This window comes from Equus quagga, chromosome 7 (genome assembly GCF_021613505.1).
Source record: "Equus quagga isolate Etosha38 chromosome 7, UCLA_HA_Equagga_1.0, whole genome shotgun sequence".
Taxonomy (NCBI): Eukaryota; Metazoa; Chordata; class Mammalia; order Perissodactyla; family Equidae; genus Equus; species Equus quagga.
This window is the reverse complement of record NC_060273.1, coordinates 46,805,441-46,822,770: the sequence shown is the minus strand read 5'-3', so window position 1 is coordinate 46,822,770 and position 17,330 is coordinate 46,805,441.

Sequence of the window (17,330 nt, the reverse complement as noted above, 5' to 3'; positions counted from 1 at the left end):
GTTTTGGTTTGTACAAGACCAGGGTTAAATTTCTCATGATTTAAACTTTCTAAATTTCCTGATTAATTTTATGAGTTAAGTTACCACTGTTTTCCATAATTTGTTTAAAATGAAGGATGATACTGAGGCTGGCCCTGTGGCTGAGTGGTTAAGTTCACATGCTCCACTTCAGCAGCCCAGGGTTTCACGGTTCAGATCCTGGGCATGGAGCTAGCACTGCTTGTCAAGCTGTGCTGTGACAGTGTCCCACATAGGAGAACTAGAATGACCTATAACTAGGCTATGCAACTATGTACTGGGGCTTTGGGGAGAAAAAAAAACGGAACATTGGCAGCAGATCTTAGCTCAGGGCCAATCTTCCTTATCAAAAAAAATCGTACTTAAAATGAAGGATGATACACACACAGTTTTATTTAAATGAGATTGTAATAGTGGATTTTTTTTTATTGTGGTAAAATATACGTAAGATAAAATTTACCTTTTCAACCATTTTTAAATGTACAATTCAGTGCATTAAGTACATTCACGATGTTATGCAACTATCACCACCATCCAACTCTCAAACTTTGCATCATCCCGTAAAACTCTACACATCTCCCCTCCTCCTGTCCCTGGAAACCATTGTTCTACCTTCTGTCTCTATGAATTTGACTATTCAAGGTACCTTATGTAAGTGGAATCATACAGTATTTATCCTCTTTTGTCTAGCTCATTTCACTTAGCATAACGTCCTCAAGGTTTACCCATACTGTAGCAAATGTCAGAATTGCCTTTTTAAGGCTGAATAGTATTCCGTTGCATGTAGGTACCACATTTTGTCTATCCACTCATCAATTGATGGATCTTTGGGTTGTCTCTGCCTTGTGGCTATTATGAATAATTCTGTGAACATCGGTGTACAAATATCTGTTCAAGTTCCTGCTTTCATTTCTTTTGTGTTGTGGTGGATCAGAATTGGCCACCCCAAAATGTGTCTCTTTGTTTTACCTTGATGATGATGATGATGATGATGATGATGATGATGATGATGACGTTTTTGGTGAGGAAGATTGGCCCTGAGCTAACATCAGTTGCCAATCTTCCTCTTTTTTTTTTCTCCCCAAAGCCCCAGCACACAGTTGCACATCCCAGCTGCAGGCTGCTTCAGCTCCTCCCTGCAGGAGGCTGCCACAGCATGGCCTGATGAGCAGCGTGTGGGTCTGTGCCCAGGATCTGAACCAGTGAACCCCGGGCGCCAGAGGGGAGCATGCAAATTTAAACACCTGGCCACAGGCCAGCCCCTTCCCTTGATTATTTTTAAGAACAAAAGACTCTGAAAGAAACTTTGACCTTCCCCCTAACTACCTAAAAGAAATTTAAGATAAAGTCCTGTCACCAGGACAGGCCATCACCATAGATAGCTCTGGGTATCTGGTAGACTGTGAGGATCCTTGCTAAGCTCACTCTTATCAAAGTTCTATTTACCAAACGTTTGCTTTTCTATTTGCATGTGAATTGCCTTCTTCCCCTTTGAAGTCCCAAACCACCCCCCCCCCCCCCAACATCCTCCTTTGTCTCTAGCTAAAGAGGGTATTTAAGATGAGAGCCTCCACCATTTTGGTGAGTTGCTCAGTTTTCCCGAGTGTCTCCCATGTATACATGTTATAAAGCTTTGTTTAATTTTCTCCTGTTATTCTGTCTCATGTGAATTTAATTCATAGCCCAGCCAGAAGGACCCAGAGGGTAGAGGAATTGTCTTCCTCCCCTACAGTTTGGCCACTTGGATGGGATAAAACTTCACTGGCTGGACACTGCTTGCTCCTGGACTGCTGCGGCTGAGAGATCCTGGACCCCTGACAAGAGCTGGCAGGAGATAAGAGTCTTATCAGCTAGTCTCCTGGATCTCTGCCTGCAGGGTCCAATAGAAATGAGAATGGTGAGGGTTTTTTCCTTTTCAATTTAATTTGTAGCCCAGCCAGAAGGACCTAGAGCGGGTAGAGGAAATGTTCTTCTTCCCTTTCAGTGTATATATCCAGAAGTGAAATTTCTGGATCATATGGCAATTCTGTGTTTAATTTTTTGAAGAACTACTGTACCATTTTCCACAGCAGCTGCACCATTTACATTCCTACTAGCAATGCACAAGGATTCCAGTTTCTCTACATCCTCGCCAACACTGGTGGTTTAATGTTTTTATTGTTGTTGTTTTGATAATAGCCATCCTAATGGGTGTCATGTGGTATCTCGTTGTGGTTTTAATTTGCATTTCCCTGATGATTAGTGATGTTGAGCATATTTTCATGTGCTTATTGGCCATTTGTATATCTTCTTTGGAGAAGTGTATATTCAAGTTCTTTGCTCATTTAAAAATCAGATTGTTTGATTTTTTTGTTGTTAAGTTGTAGGAGTTTCTTATAGTATATTCTGGATATTAATCTGCTATCATATATATGATTTAAAAATATTTTCTCCTGTTCCATGATTTGCCTTTTCATTCTGCTGATTGTGTCTTTTGATGCACAGAAGTTTTAAATTTTCATGTAGTTCCATTCATCTATTTTTTCTTTTGTTGCCCATGCTTTTGGTGTCATATCCAAGAAATCATTGCCAAATCCAAAGTCATGAAGCTTTTCCCCTACGTTATCTTCTAAGAATTTAATAGTTTTAGCTATGTTTAGGTCTTTGATCCATTAAAAAAATTAATTAGTTTCTTTAGTTTACTTTTTCTTTTTGAGTAAGATTAGCCCTGAGCTAACATCTGCTGCCAATCCTCCTCTTTTTGCTATTTGTATTACAGTGTTTTGGACCTCTACTATTTTTTTTTTTTATTCTTTTGTAGAGCTCCCATCTCTTTGCTTACATTACCCATGTGTTCTTGCATGTTGTCTACTTTTTCCATTAGAGCTCTTAGCATGTTAGTCATAGTTATTTTAAATTCACGATCTGATAATTCCAACATCCCTACCATATCTGAGTCTGGTTCTGATGCTTGCTTTGCCTCTGCAAACTGTGTTTTTGCCTTTTAGTATGTCTTGTAATTTTTTATTGAAAGCTAAACATGATATACTGGGTGAAAGTAATTCTGGTGACTAGGATTTTAGGAATATGGTGGTAAGGTGTAGGGGGAGAAGAAGCATTCTGTAGCACTATGATTAGGTCTGAGTCTTTTAACGAGCCTGCCCCTTGGCTGTGAAATGCCTCTCAGTCCTCCTCTTCCTCCATGGCTCAAGTTGGGTATTTCCCTTCTCCCACATGGAAGGCTAAAGAGGGCTGGAGTTCGGTATTCCCTCCTCTGATAAAATCCTAAGAGGTTAGGCTCTTTGGTAAAATAGTTTTTCTTGAGGTCAGGCCTTGTTAAGAAGAACAGAATGCTCTGGCATATTTCAAAATGCTTACTTTCCCCCTCCCTCTGATGGAAGCCCAAAGGAATTTTTCTCTGATATTCAAGGGGATTCATAGACATTTTAAGCTGGTTGAGCTCCTGTAGGTAAAACTCATGAATGGGAGGCCCTTTGGAGTTTTTAACTTTCAGGTTTATCCACAGTGAACCTCTAGCAATTTGTCAATTACAGTTCAGATTTCCCTGCCCTGGGATTAGTTCCTGCCAAGGTTTCTGCTTGTGGGTGTCTACTACAGTAAGTTGTGATTATCTGAATTCATTTTTCTCTCTCTCCAATTTTGGGGCAGTGGTTTGCCCTGTGACCTCACATCTCTGACGGATCTAAGAAGAGTTGATTTTTCAGTTGATTTAGATTTTTACTTGTGGTTAAGGATGGCATGTAGACTTCCAAGCTCCCGACATGCCAGACTGGAATTGTTGTGGTTGTTATTTGCATTTCCCTAATTATCAGTGATGTTGAGCTTTTTAAAAATTTTAAACAACTTTATTGAGGTGTGATTTACATACCACATGTTCATTCATTTTAAATGTACAATTTAGTGATTTTTAGTAAATTTAAGGAGTTGTACAACCATCCTCACAATCCAGGTTTGGATTTTCATCTCCCACAAAAGAAACTCCGTATCCATTAGCAATGATTCCCCATTCCCATAGCTGCTCAGCTCTAGGCAACTACTAGTCTCTTTTTGTCCCTATGAATATGCCATTCTGGCATTTCATAAAAGTGGAATCATATGCAGTAGTCCCCCCCTCACCTGCAGTTTCAGTTACCCGAGGTCAACCGCGTTCCAAAAATATTAATTGGAAAATTCCAGATATAAACAATTCATAAGTTTTAAATTGTGCACGGTTCTGAGTAGCGTGATGAAATCCCACACTGTCCCACTCTGCCCTACCTGGAATGTGAGTCATCCTTTTGTCCAGCATATCCATGCTGTATATGCCATCCACCCATTAATCGCTTAGTAGCCATCTGGGTTATCAGTTTGACTAATTCAGTATCGGGTTCAGTATAGCGTCTGGTACTGTCTGTGGTTTCAGGCATCCACTAGGGATGTATCCTCTGCAAATAATGAGGGACTCCTGTAATATGCGGTCTTTTGTGACTGGCTTCTTTCACGTAGCATAAGGCTTTTCCTGAGGTTCATCCATGTTGTAGCATGTATCAGTACTTCATTGCATAGACTGTCTTAGCTCTTCATCTTTGGAGGTGTCTCACTGAAGATCTTTTTGAGTTGGTTGGATTATGGATGACATCAGAGGAGGGCAAGAGCAGGACTGCTGGATCTCCAGAAAAATTCATTAGGGCCAGATTACCAGTTTATGATAAAATGATGTAACTCAGGAACAGCCAGATAGAAGAGATGCATAAGGCAAGGTGTGGGGAAAGGGTGCGGAGCTTCCATGCCCTCTCCAGGCACCACTCTCCCCAAATCTCCATATGTTCACCAACCCAGAAGCTCTGAGCATCTTTTCATGTGCTTGTTCATCATTTGTATATCATCTCTGAAAAAATGTCTATTCAAGTCCTTTGCTCTTTTTAAAAATTAGGTTATTTGTTATTGAGTTGTAGGAGTTCTTCATATATTCTAGATCTTAATCCTTTATTAAATATATGATTTGTAAATACTTTCTCCCATTCTGTAAGTTGCTTTTTCACCCTGTTGATTGTGTCCTTTGATACACAGAAGTGTTTAATTTTCATATGGTCCCATTTATCTATTTTTTCTTTTGTGGCTTTTGGTGTTATCTCCAAGAAATCATTGCCAAATCCAAAGTCATGAAGCTTTCTCCCTATGTTTTCCGCTAGGAGTTTTATAGTTTGAGGTCTCATGTTTGGGCCTGTGATTTGATCCATTTGAGTTAATTTTTGTATGTGATGTGAGGTGATGGTCCAACTTCATTCTTTTGCACTTAGATAGCTAATTTTCCCAGCGCCATTTGTTGAAAAGATTGTCTTTCCCTCGCTGAATAGTCTTGGCGCCCTTGTTGAAAATCATTTGACCATATATGCAAGAGTTTATTTCTGGACTATATGTATGTCTTTATGTCACTACCACACTGTTTTGATTACTGTAGCTTTGTAGTAAGTTTTGAATTCAGGAAATGTGAATCTTCCAACTTGTTCTTCTTTTTCAAGATTGTTTTGTCTCTTTAGGATCCCTTGAGATTCAAAGGTGTGAAAGGGCACTTGATGTACCTTGAATAAAAATGTCAGCAGCCCTGTGAGGTTTGAGGATGGAGATGAGCATGGTCTTGAATGAGGGGTGTGCACTTTTCTCTCGTCTGTGGTGAGAGAATGAGGGTTCTGAGCCTAGCTGGTAGGTAGAATGAGTGTACAGGGCCCAGGATGGGGCTTCAGGACAGGGAGATGTGGTGGAATTGATCTTGGCCCAGTTTCTTGCTGCCATTTCACCAGGGAATGAAAACTCAACAATGAGAGGGTTGGGCTCTAATTCCTTTTGATCCCCAATCTCCCCGTCAACTCTGACAGGCACTTACATTTGAAAGTTAAGAGCAGTGTCTGTTTGCATGCTTGTTTATCCTTGCATAGCCCATTACAAAGGAAATAGAGCAACTACTAGGAGCCTTTTTTGCAGTTATAATTTTGGGGCAAAAAAGTATTCAAGAAATATCTTCATACATGTGTGTAAGACTTCTAACAATCTTTCTTGTGAAGTGCATCATACATAGAGAAGAGTATATAAAATGTATGTTTACAGTTGAAAGAGAAATAATAAAATAAATATAAATATAAATATAAATAAATAAATATAAGTAAAGTAAATATAATAAAAATAAAGCTGCATACTGTTAAAAGATAAACTGGGGCATACTAAAAATTTTAAGACCTTATTTGAGTAAAAATCAATTCAAATCAGGCAGCCTCCATCTAGCAGACAGAAAGGAGCTCTAAGGAACTGTACAAATGCAAGACTTTTACAGCGAGAAGGGAGTACGAACAAGGAAGCTCTATTAGGCAGAAAAGCAGTTTCACTATTGCAACGTTACTTTCCTTTGGGGATGGCAGGGGTCTGTCGGCAGATTACTTCACTAGTGCTGAGCAGGCCATTCCTGACTGACTGATTGAAGGTTCCATTTCTGGGAGAGCCAAAACTGTAATTAAATTGTCTGTTTGGTGATGTGGGGCTTAGCATAAGTGACTCCATTTTGGGCCTGTTGTCTTGTTTTTTATCAATACCTGTCTCTCAAGTTAGGAAACTGACTGTTACTAGAACCTTAACTAATCTTCTGTGTGCCCTGTCTCCCCCAGATAACCACTAGCATCCTCTTTGCTTTTCTTTGTAGTTTTACTACAAATAATGTACTCCTAAATAATGTACTGTGTGGTTTTGAAAACCCAAGTAGCAAGCTCCAAACCATCTGTGCAATGTGGCCACTGTCAGGTGAAGTTCCAGAAGATAAGTGGAACAGAGGCACTGGGGTATAGCCCTGGCTTCAGTTTCCTTGAGTTTGGAAATTCAAGGAAGACCCCTCCTGGGGAAGTCAGTGGGCAGGATCATGCGTGAGTTCCGGAGGCTCTCAGCACAGCTGGGATATCCCACAGGGTGACGGAGTTTGCAGGTGCTGCACATCTGGCAGCAATATGATTGGAGGAGGAGGCTGTTTCTAGGTGGCGGGCTGAGCGTCCTCAGCTGATGTGGGCAGCACCATGGAGAGGAAGGCAGGAGCTTTTTCTGCATAAACCAAATACAGATGAGAATCAGGACCAGGCTCAGCCAGGGCATCTGTCTTCCAGTTGTAAAGATGGTGCAATGATGGGGCCGGCCCCATGGCCTACTGGTTAAGTTTGGCATGCTCCACTTCAGCAGCCTGGGGTCTGTCGGTTTGGTTCTCTGTGGGCGAACCTACACCACTCATTGGCAGGCATGCTGCGGCGGCGACTGACATACAAAATAGAGGAAGATTGACACAGATGTTAGCTCAGGGACAGTCTTCCTCAAGCAAAAAAAAAGGAAGATTGGAAACAGGTGTTAGCTCAGGGTGAATCTTCCTCGGCAAAAAAAAAAAAAAAAAAAAAAAAAGATGGTGCAATGACAGTGGACATCCAGGAATTCTCCTTCAACGTTCTGGGGATTTCCTTCACTTCTCTCTGTGTGGCATCTTCTGGTACCTGTATTTGATCTCTTCCTCTTTCTTGTTTATCTCTTTTGTTTTAATGGAGAACATCTCCCAGTAACCTTTTAAGCAAAGGTACTTAGGAGGTCAATTTTTTAGACCTTGCGTAGCTGAAAATGTCCTTGTTCAACCTTCCCACTTGATTGATAGTTTGTCTTGGATATAGAATTCTAGGATGGGAATAATTTTCTTTCAATATTTTGAAATTATCACTCCCTTGTCTTCTTGTCTCCAGTGTAGTTGTTGATAAATTTAAAGCCATTCTTTTTCTTTTTTTTTTTTTTCCAGGAAAATTAGCCCTGAGCTAACATCTGCCACCAATCCTCCTCTTTTTGCTGAGGAAGATTGGCCCTGAACTAACATCTGTGTCTATCTTCCTGTTTTCTTATATGTGGGACACCTGCCACAGCATGGCCTGATAAGTGGTGCATAGGTCTGTGCCTGGGATCCGAACCGGTGAACCCCAGGCTGCCAAAGTGGAGCTTTGGTTCAAACTTCACTGCTGTGCCACTGGGCCGGCTCTTCTAAAGCCATTCTGATTCCTGATCTTTCATGTATGTGACTTTTTTTCCTTTCTCTCTTCAACTTTTTAGAATCTCCCATTTGTCCACAGTGTGAGTCTGCAGTCATCTGATATATTCTGGTTTTTGAAGGGTCCTTTCACCCTTCAAGTCAAGGTCTTCAGTTCTGGCAACATTTCTTAAATTATTATTATTTTTTGTGATTGTTGATTATTTCCTCCCCTCTGTTTTCTTATTTGGATGTTTGAGCTCCTGGAGAGCTTCTCTAATTTTTCTCATCTCTTCTCTCCTCTTTTCTATCCCATTTCCTTTGCCTTACTTTCTGGGAGAGTTTCTCAAATTATCTGCCAACTTTTACATTGTGTTTTTTCCATTTATGCTTTCAGATTTTGAATTTCCAATTTTTTTCTTCAGAATGTTCTTTCCTCCCTTCCTCCCTCCCTTCCTTCTATTCTTCTTTCCTTCCTTTGTTTTTTAAAAATTTAGCATTCTGTTACTGTTTTGAGGCTATTTTGTGTTTTCAAATATTTCAATGATAGTTATTTTTCAATCTTACTAAATTTAAAAAATTTACATACAGTAGTGTTCACTTTTTTTGGTGTACAATTCTATGAGTTTTAACGTGTGCATAAGATATTTTCCTAGCATAGTGTCTATTTCCTCCAGGTTGCTTTTTTCTCTTTTGTTTAAATGTGTTAGACATTTTTCTCAGATATCTGGCAATTCCTGGCTCCCTGCTCATGATTAACAATGGAGACTAAGAGACTAGCTTGGGACTTTGAAAACATAGTGGGCCTTGTCAACTGGGAGCTTCCCAGGGGGCATAAGGTAGGCGATTTGTTGGGGGTCAGATTCCCCAGCGAAGAGCCCTCCAATCTCCTGCCTGGAGGGAAGGATGTGGCTGCCACAGCCTGGGCCAAAGCAGGGCTGGGGAAGCAGGGGAGATCTTTGCATTTAGTATGCATACAGTTTCTTAACCTCCTGTTTCTGGTATGTAACCCTGTCTTAGTCCTCTAAATATATCTTTGTTACTTATTAGCTTAAAACAGTATTTATTTGCTCTTCTGCTGGGAAAGATAAGAAAATCAGCATACACATACTGTCTTGCACCACTTCTGCCTCTCCTTTTCTGACTTTACTGATGACAATTTCTTTGATTATTTCTAAATTTATTTTCTTGAACCATGATTGCTGCAGTTGTTTTTGCCTCAGTTATACATTTAAATGTGCTCAACACTTGCCACTGACTTTGTTGTTGCTGTTGCTAGTTTTTCTGTTCATCTTTGGTTGGCTGAAAGTTGTCTTCTAGGACAGTACTTCTCTAACTTTTGCTTGTAAGGTTCGCTTGGGGATCTTGTCAAGTTGCTGATTCTGGTTCAGTCAGTCTGACTGGGCCTGAAAGTCTGCATGTGAAACTGGGGCCAGCTTGCTTTAGCTCTGCTCAGTTGTCTGTTTGCAGAAGTAGTTAGGTTACTAAAGCCTGTCCTATAGGTAACATCTCTGATGCTTGGGTCACTATGGTAACAAGTGGGATGGGGGTTGCTTTTTAGGAACTGAAAAGTCCACTCCTTGTCCAGTTCAGGCTGGTTAAGACCACCAACTCATCAACTGGGACTGCACGAATGCCCAATAGGTGACCCTTTGACATCAGGCGGCTGAAAACTCCACCCTCAGATCATGCTACCACCATTTTGTGAACATGCATCCTATGAAGAGCTATGGACCTTGACTACACTTGTGCAGATCATCACCTGCCTCCCCTCGCCTTACCTCCAATCATCTATCCCCATCCTTCAGACCACCCTGCCCCTTTATTCCATAAATATCCCTAATCTCCATTTTCAGGGAGGCAGTTTGAGACTTACTCTTCTGTCTCTTCACTTGGCTGCCTGGTAAATAAACCCTTTCTTTGCTGCAAACTTGCTGTCTTGGTAGTTGGTATACCATGCAGCTGGCAAAACGAGCCTGATTTGGCGGGCCAGCCAGGAAGAAAACCCAGATGGACCTTTTGCCCGTGGTTCATCAGCCCTTTGCCAGTGTTGAGAGCACGTGGATGAGTCTGAGCAGCTGCCAGGAGCACTTGTCCCAGGGACCATCTCCAGGATTTACCCCAGCTCAGTGCCACTGACCTCTGGTACATAATTTCATTTCTTTGCAATAGAGAAATGGTTTCTGGGTTTGGAAGATGTCTCTTTGGTGAGTAACTTCAGCACAAGTGACTGGATTCTTATTTCTTTTTCCTTCTGGTTTCATTTATGAAAAGGAAGCCCTGGTTTGGCCTTCATTGTGAGGCTTCTGGTAACTTGAAACCTTAGAGTTTTGCTAAATTAAGTTAAATGAGAAAATTTATTAAATATCTAGGTTATTTCCATGTAAGATATAATATTAGATATTGTTTACCTAACATAAGTTAATCTACCTTTGGCTTCTTGTTACAGAGTAATTAGAAAATACTTGGGTTTATTGATAAATATGTTTTGTGCCACACTGGGAAATTTTCTGTGAGAAAGCACATGTTTCTAGACAGTATTTATGGATCTGCCAATCCACAGGATGCCAATAAATAAGATTAAGGAAAGTAAGATGTGTGTTTTCAGTAAAGAAGATTTAAGGAATAGAGATATTTTTGTTTGTTTTGTTAAGGAAGATAAATTTGTCCTAAAGTACTAGGAGGGAAGAAAGAAGGCATAGGACAAATTCTGAATGTAAAAAGAAAGTTATAGAAGGTTTGTGGAAGAAGAACCCTGACAAAAAGAATTTTGTGCGTGGTTGAGTTTGCTAAGATTAAAATGACTTTAAGTAAATGAATTTTAATATCAAAAGTAAGCTGGTGCAAAATTAAAATTTGATTTTCTTCTCTCTTATAAAGATAATTTTCTTGATCTTTTAGTCTGCTCTTGATAAAGAGATTATAAAAGGTTTTTCTTTATTTTTGAGTAAGTCTACCTAGAAGACAGAAAGTCTATGTTTTGTCAAAATAATTTCCTATGTTCACAGAGGCTGAGGTCTCTCTATTAAAGTTTTAAAAAATTTTTTTAATGCTCTGTGTTTGCCTTTAACAGCTTCTCTTATCACCTTGGTTAAATAGATAAATAAGCATTGTTGCCTATTTGACCACGTGTTTTAAAACCTTTTGATATTTTTGACAAACTTCGCCAAAATTCAAATCCTAAATAAAGTCTTTCTTTTGACCTGAAAGTAACTTTGAGAATTTCCAGTGGGTCCTTGGGACTTCTCAAAGAATTTGGTCTCTTTCTATAGAGGAAGATATTAAACTAATTAGGCTTATTTGGTTAAATTACATGGGAAGCATTATCAAATGAATGATGATAAACCTTGTTAGGTTATATTGTGTGGTGAATGTTATTAATATAAGTGTTTTAAAAAATTATGTAACATTCTGAAAATTCTGATCTATCCTGGTTATCAGTCATAATTCTAGTTATTATCTTTAAATGCTATATGTCACAGAAATAACCAAGTTTCTTTGTAAGTTGCCATTTTTAAGCCTTTTGTCATTTGCAGACAGTTATTTTACTCTGATGCTTTTGGAAATGTTTCATCTTCAAAGAGATCCATGGGAAAGGACTCTGACACTTGCTCCAGAACACAGGTTTCTGATAAACTTTCAGATCATAAAACTGAGCTGCATAAGAAATTGCAGAACTCTAATGGAACTCTATCTAACCCAATAGGTGACCCTTTGACATCAGGGGGCTGAAAACGCCTCCCCCAGATCATGCTAATGCCACCATTGTGAACATGCGTCCTATGAAGAGCCATGAGCTTTGACTACACTTGTGCAGATCCTCAATCACCTCACTTCTCCTTACACCCAATCATCTATCCCCACACTTCAGACCACCCTGCCCCTCTATCCTATAAATATCCCTAATCCCCATTTTCGGTGAGGTGGATTTGAGAGTTACTCTTCTGTCCCCTCGATTAGCTGCTTTGTAAATAAACCCTTTCTCTGCTGCAAATGCATTGCCTTCGTGATTGGTATACCATGCAGCCAGCAAAAGGAGCCTGGTTCAGTAACACACGTCTGACTGGCATCTGCCAGGTGAGGCTGATCCTGCAGATCACATTGCAATCAGCAAGGTTCTGGCATGTTCTTCATGAGTTCCGAAACTTTGGAAACCTTGCTCTCTTGCCTTGATACTCGTGTGAGATTTGGGCATGAAATTCTTGGATCCCGTTTTCTTTCCTGGTTGACTGCAGACATCATTGTCCCATCTACTGGTGTGGAAAGTTGTTTGGCTATTCTGAAGCCAGCCTGATCTACCCCTTCCAGGTGGCTTGATTTTTGTGTGCTTGTTTCTTTTTGACCTGAATGCCACAAGATCTCTTTTTATCTTTGAAACTCAGTGTCTTTGCAAGTGATGTCTCAGTGCTGACTGATGAATGAGAGCTGTTTTCTGGGATATGGTGTGGTGTCCCTTTCAATCTGTAGATTCAAGGTTTCTTCTATTTCATAAGAGTTACCTGAATCATTTTTTCTTTCTTTTTTTTTTAACAAAAGGATTTTTTTTTTGGTGAGGAAGATGGGCTCTGAACTAACATCTGTGCCAATCTTCCTCTATTTTTTGTGTGTGGGATGCCACCACAACATGGCTTGATGAGTAGTGTGCTGGTCCATGCCTGGGATCTGAACCCACAAGCCCAGGGCCACCAAAGCAGAGTGTGTGAACTTAACCACTACGTCACCAGGCCGGCCCCCACCCTAATCAGTTTTTAAAAATTGAGATATAATTCACATACTAGTATAGTATATTTACCCTTTTAAAGTATGCAATTCAGTTGGTTTTAGTTTATTCACAAGATTGTGCAACCATCACTAGTATCTAATTCCAGAACATTTTCATCACTCCAGAAAGAAACCCCATACCCATTAGTGGTCACTCACTCCCTTTCCCCCATCCCCCAACCAGTGGCAACAACTAATCTACTTCTGTCTCTATGGATTTACCTATTCTGGGCTTTTTCATAATTGAGTTCATACAGTATGTGTGACCTTTTGTGTCTGGCTTCTTTCACTTTAGCACAATGTTTCCAAGGTTCATCTATGTTGTAGCATGTATCAGAGTTTCATTCCTTTTTATGGCTGAATAATACTCTATTGTATAGGTGGACCCTGCTTTGTTTATCTATTCATCAGCTGATGGACATTTGGGTTGCTTCTACTACCTGAATCATTTTTGAATATTTCTTTTCTTTTGCTTGCCTATCTTCTTCAGAGATTCCAACTGTGTGTCTTGTAGATCTCTTCATCTATGTCTGCCATTTTCTCTGATCCTTTTCCTTATTTGCTCTTTTTCAATTCATTTTTCTTAATTTTCTCTATCCCCTCCTCTCTGTCTCTGATTGTTATTCACAATATCTCATCCCCTCTTCGTGGCTTCACCTGAGGCCTTTATTTCAGTGATACTCAAATTCTCCTCTTTCTGTTTTTCCTGAGCTCCGCTAGAAAAATGACTTTTTTCTTACTGCTATCCTATCATTTCTTTACTGAACACTTACATTTCTGCTTTGAGATATTGCATAATGGAGGTGATACTTTTAGTATATTCTGTGAGTTCTTTGGGAAAATCTTTGTTCTTGTTCATGATGCTCATCTTCTCTATGATGAAATCTTTTTTGAGAAACGTTCTTTGCTTGCTCCTTTATTTTTCCTCTATTCTTTCTTTCTTTTTTTCCTGCAGTATGGATTCTTTGCCTATTCATTTTGTGGTTGAATTATTCTTGGATAAGCTGTTTTCATGAGGTTGGTATTGGGGAGGAGCCAGGGTATTTGCACTATGTCATGGAGAAGCCTCGTAGGACAGATGCATGTGCTTAAGGCTGCTAAGCTTTCTTTTGCTGAGCCATGTAAGAGGGGCAGCTGTGGGGCTGCCACCTCCCCTAGAGTCCCTCCTTGTTCCCCATGTTAGCCAAGGATGTGGTTTGCTGGGTCCTCTTTGCAGCCTTTTATCTCCCTGAGCACCCTTTCTCCTTCTACTCTATCAAATGTGCTTCCTTTGTCCCCTCACTCCTGCCCCTACATGGGCCACCAACCTGCACAGGTCTGTCCTGTGCTGGCCTTGACTTGACGGTCCTCTGGATGGATCAGTGTTCCCTGCTCTGGGCAGCTCTTCTTCATTTAGCTCCGAGTTTGGAGTTAGAGGTTTTCCCTCATTTAATCAAAGACAGAGAGTTGCTGTTTCTCATTTTCTTTGCTACTTTTGGTGGGTTGGGGGAAAGAGGCAGACAGGAAGTCATGAGCAATCATTTCTCATACGTAGTTCCAATAAAAGTATGACCAAAAGCAAATGCTTATAAAAAGTAATGAAGATTTGGAGATACCTCTCCCTCCCTGACTGTAAAATCAAGGCAAAATTAAATACATGTGAACTTCGGAATTTAGCTCCTCAAAATCTTTACACTGAGATCTCCCCACACACTCCAGTTTATGATAGTAAAAATAAATACCTCGATATCTCTAATACCAAATTTTAAGTGTATTATAAAGCTCATATTTTAAGTCAAATCATACCAAACATTTCTTCCAAATTGGAGAAAATTCAGCCATTTCCATAATGTGGTAGCAAACACTTATCTCACAGCTACTACTTTATATAAAGGAGCAATGGGTGTAAACCACTTGGCAAAATGTTTGCTCCTGTTTGAAATCAACATTGGGTTTTCTCTCTGCCTTATTTCCTTCTTGAGTCACACTGGGGACCTGGCTAGGCTGGACCAGGTCCTGGGCAGACACCCCTCTGGGGAAACGGAGCGCCGCATCAGGACTGGGTCCTTAGGATGGTCACCGGGCATTTCCCACCTGGTGCTGTGTTGGGCATCTACAAGGTCTGTGTCTAATTGCCTGTGGCCTGGGCACGAGATGCAAACAAAGATAAAGATAGTCTATTTGCTTTCTTAGAGTGCCACTTAACTTATATCTTGATTCATTGAATATCTGTAAATGGAAATGAACTCTAGAAGTCTAATTAGATCCAGGTTTAACTCTTTACAGCAAGATTACTTCATCAATGGTTTGTGTGCTTCATACTGCAACCTATCTGGATGCACAAGGTCGGTCCCACCTTTTAGACTGGTTACAACGGATCAAAGTGCTTGGTCTGATTCTTCCACTGTGAAGTTCTCCATCAGCCTCTCATCTAAGGACTTCATCCGTTGATTATTACCTCACTCAATTATTGCAAGATGGTAATTTTTGTAATTCATTTTCTAACTCATTTTTCTCTAACATCATTTCTTCCACGTTTATTAGCTGGAACATTTCTATAGCGAAGAACTTACCCTTGTCAATTAAAGCTATTTGGTTGTCCTGGGGTGCAATTTACTCAGGAAAGGTTAGTTTCTTTCCTGTTACTTGCCAAAGCTCAGTAAAAAGGTGATGCCCTTTTTTCCCCTTTGTGTTCTGTTATCATTATTACTCATGTTATTGGTTTTTATTTCAGGATCATAATAAATGCATAGATTTTTAAAATCGAGATAAAATTCACATAACATAAAATTTAACATTTTAACCATTTAAAAGTGTACAGTTTAATGGTTTTTCGTATATTCATAATATTGTGCAATCATCATCACTACCTAATTCCAGAACATTTTACCACCCAGAAAGGAACCCCAACCATTAAACAGTTACTCCTTATACTCTCTAATTTCCAGCCCCTGGAAACCACTAATCTACTTTCTGTCTTTATGGATTTGCCTATTCTGGACATTCCATATCAATGGAATCATAAAATATGTGGCTTTTTGTGTCTGGCTTCTTTCCCTTGGCTTAACGTTTTCAAGGTTAATCCATGCTGTAGCATGTATCAGTACTTCATTATTATTCATTCATTATTCACTAATAGTCCATTGTATGGATATTCCACATTTTGTTTATCCATTAATCAGTTGATGGATGTCAGGGTTGTTTCCACTTTTTGGCTATTAGGAATAATGTTGCTATGAACATTGAGGTACAAGTTTTTGTTTGAACATATCTTTTCAATCCTAAATAAATACCTCAGAGTGGAATTGCTGGGTCATATGGTAACTCTATGTTACCTTTCTGAGGAACTGCTCAACTGTTTTCCACAGCCTCTGCTCTATTTACTTTCCCACCAGCAATGTATGAGGGTCCCAGTTTTTCCACATCTTCATCAAAACTTATTATTTACCATTTTTTTAAATTATAGCCATGCTAATGGGTGTGAAGTGGTATCTCATGTGGTTATGATTTGTATTTCCCTAATGATTAGCATCTTTTCATGTGTTTGTTGGCCATTTGTATATATTCTTTGAATACATTTCTTTCTTTTTTTTTTTTGAGGAAGATTAGCCCTGAACTAACATCCATGCCCATCTTCCTTTACTTCCTCTACTGCCAAATCCTCCTCTTTTTGCTGAGGAAGACTGGCCCTGAGCTAACATCCATGCCCATCTGCCTCTACTTTATACGTGGGATGCCTATCACAGCATGGTGAGCCAAGCGGTGCCATGTCCACACCCAGGATCCAAACTGGCGAACCCCAGGCCGCTGAGAAGCAGAACGTGTGCACTTAACTGCTGTGCCACCGGGCCGGCCCCTGAATAAATTTCTATTCAAATCCTTTGCCCATTTTTTAAATTGAGTTGTTTGTCTTTTTGTTGGGGAGTTGTAAGAGTTCTTTATAAGTTCTGGATACTAGACGCTAGACTTTTCACTGTCTTGATAGTATCCTTTGATACACAAAACTTTTAACCACCCCCCAGCTTTATTGAGATGTAATTGGCAAATAACATTGTGTATGACGTGATGATTTGATATGTGTATATTTTGTGAAATGATAACCACAGTAAGGTTAGTTAACACATCCATCATCTCATGTAGCTACCATGTTTGTGTATGAGTGGTGAGAACATTTAAGATCTATTTTCTTCAAATTCCAAGTATACAATACAGTATTGTTAACTATAGTCACCATGCTGTACATTAGATCTCTGGAACTTATTCATCTTATTACTGAAAGTTTGTACCCTTTGACCAACATCTCCCCATTCCCCTCACCTGCCAGTCCCTGGCAACCACCAACCACTCTCTATTTTAATGAGTTCAGCTTTTTTAGATTCCACATGTAAGTGAGATCATATAGTATTTGTTTTTGTCTGTCTGACTTATTTCACTCAGCATAATGCCCTCAAGGTTCATCCATGCTGTTGCAAATGTATAATGCTGCAATGAACATGGAGGTGCATACACCTCTTCAAGATAGTAATTTCATTCCCTTCAAATATATATCCAGAAGTAGAAT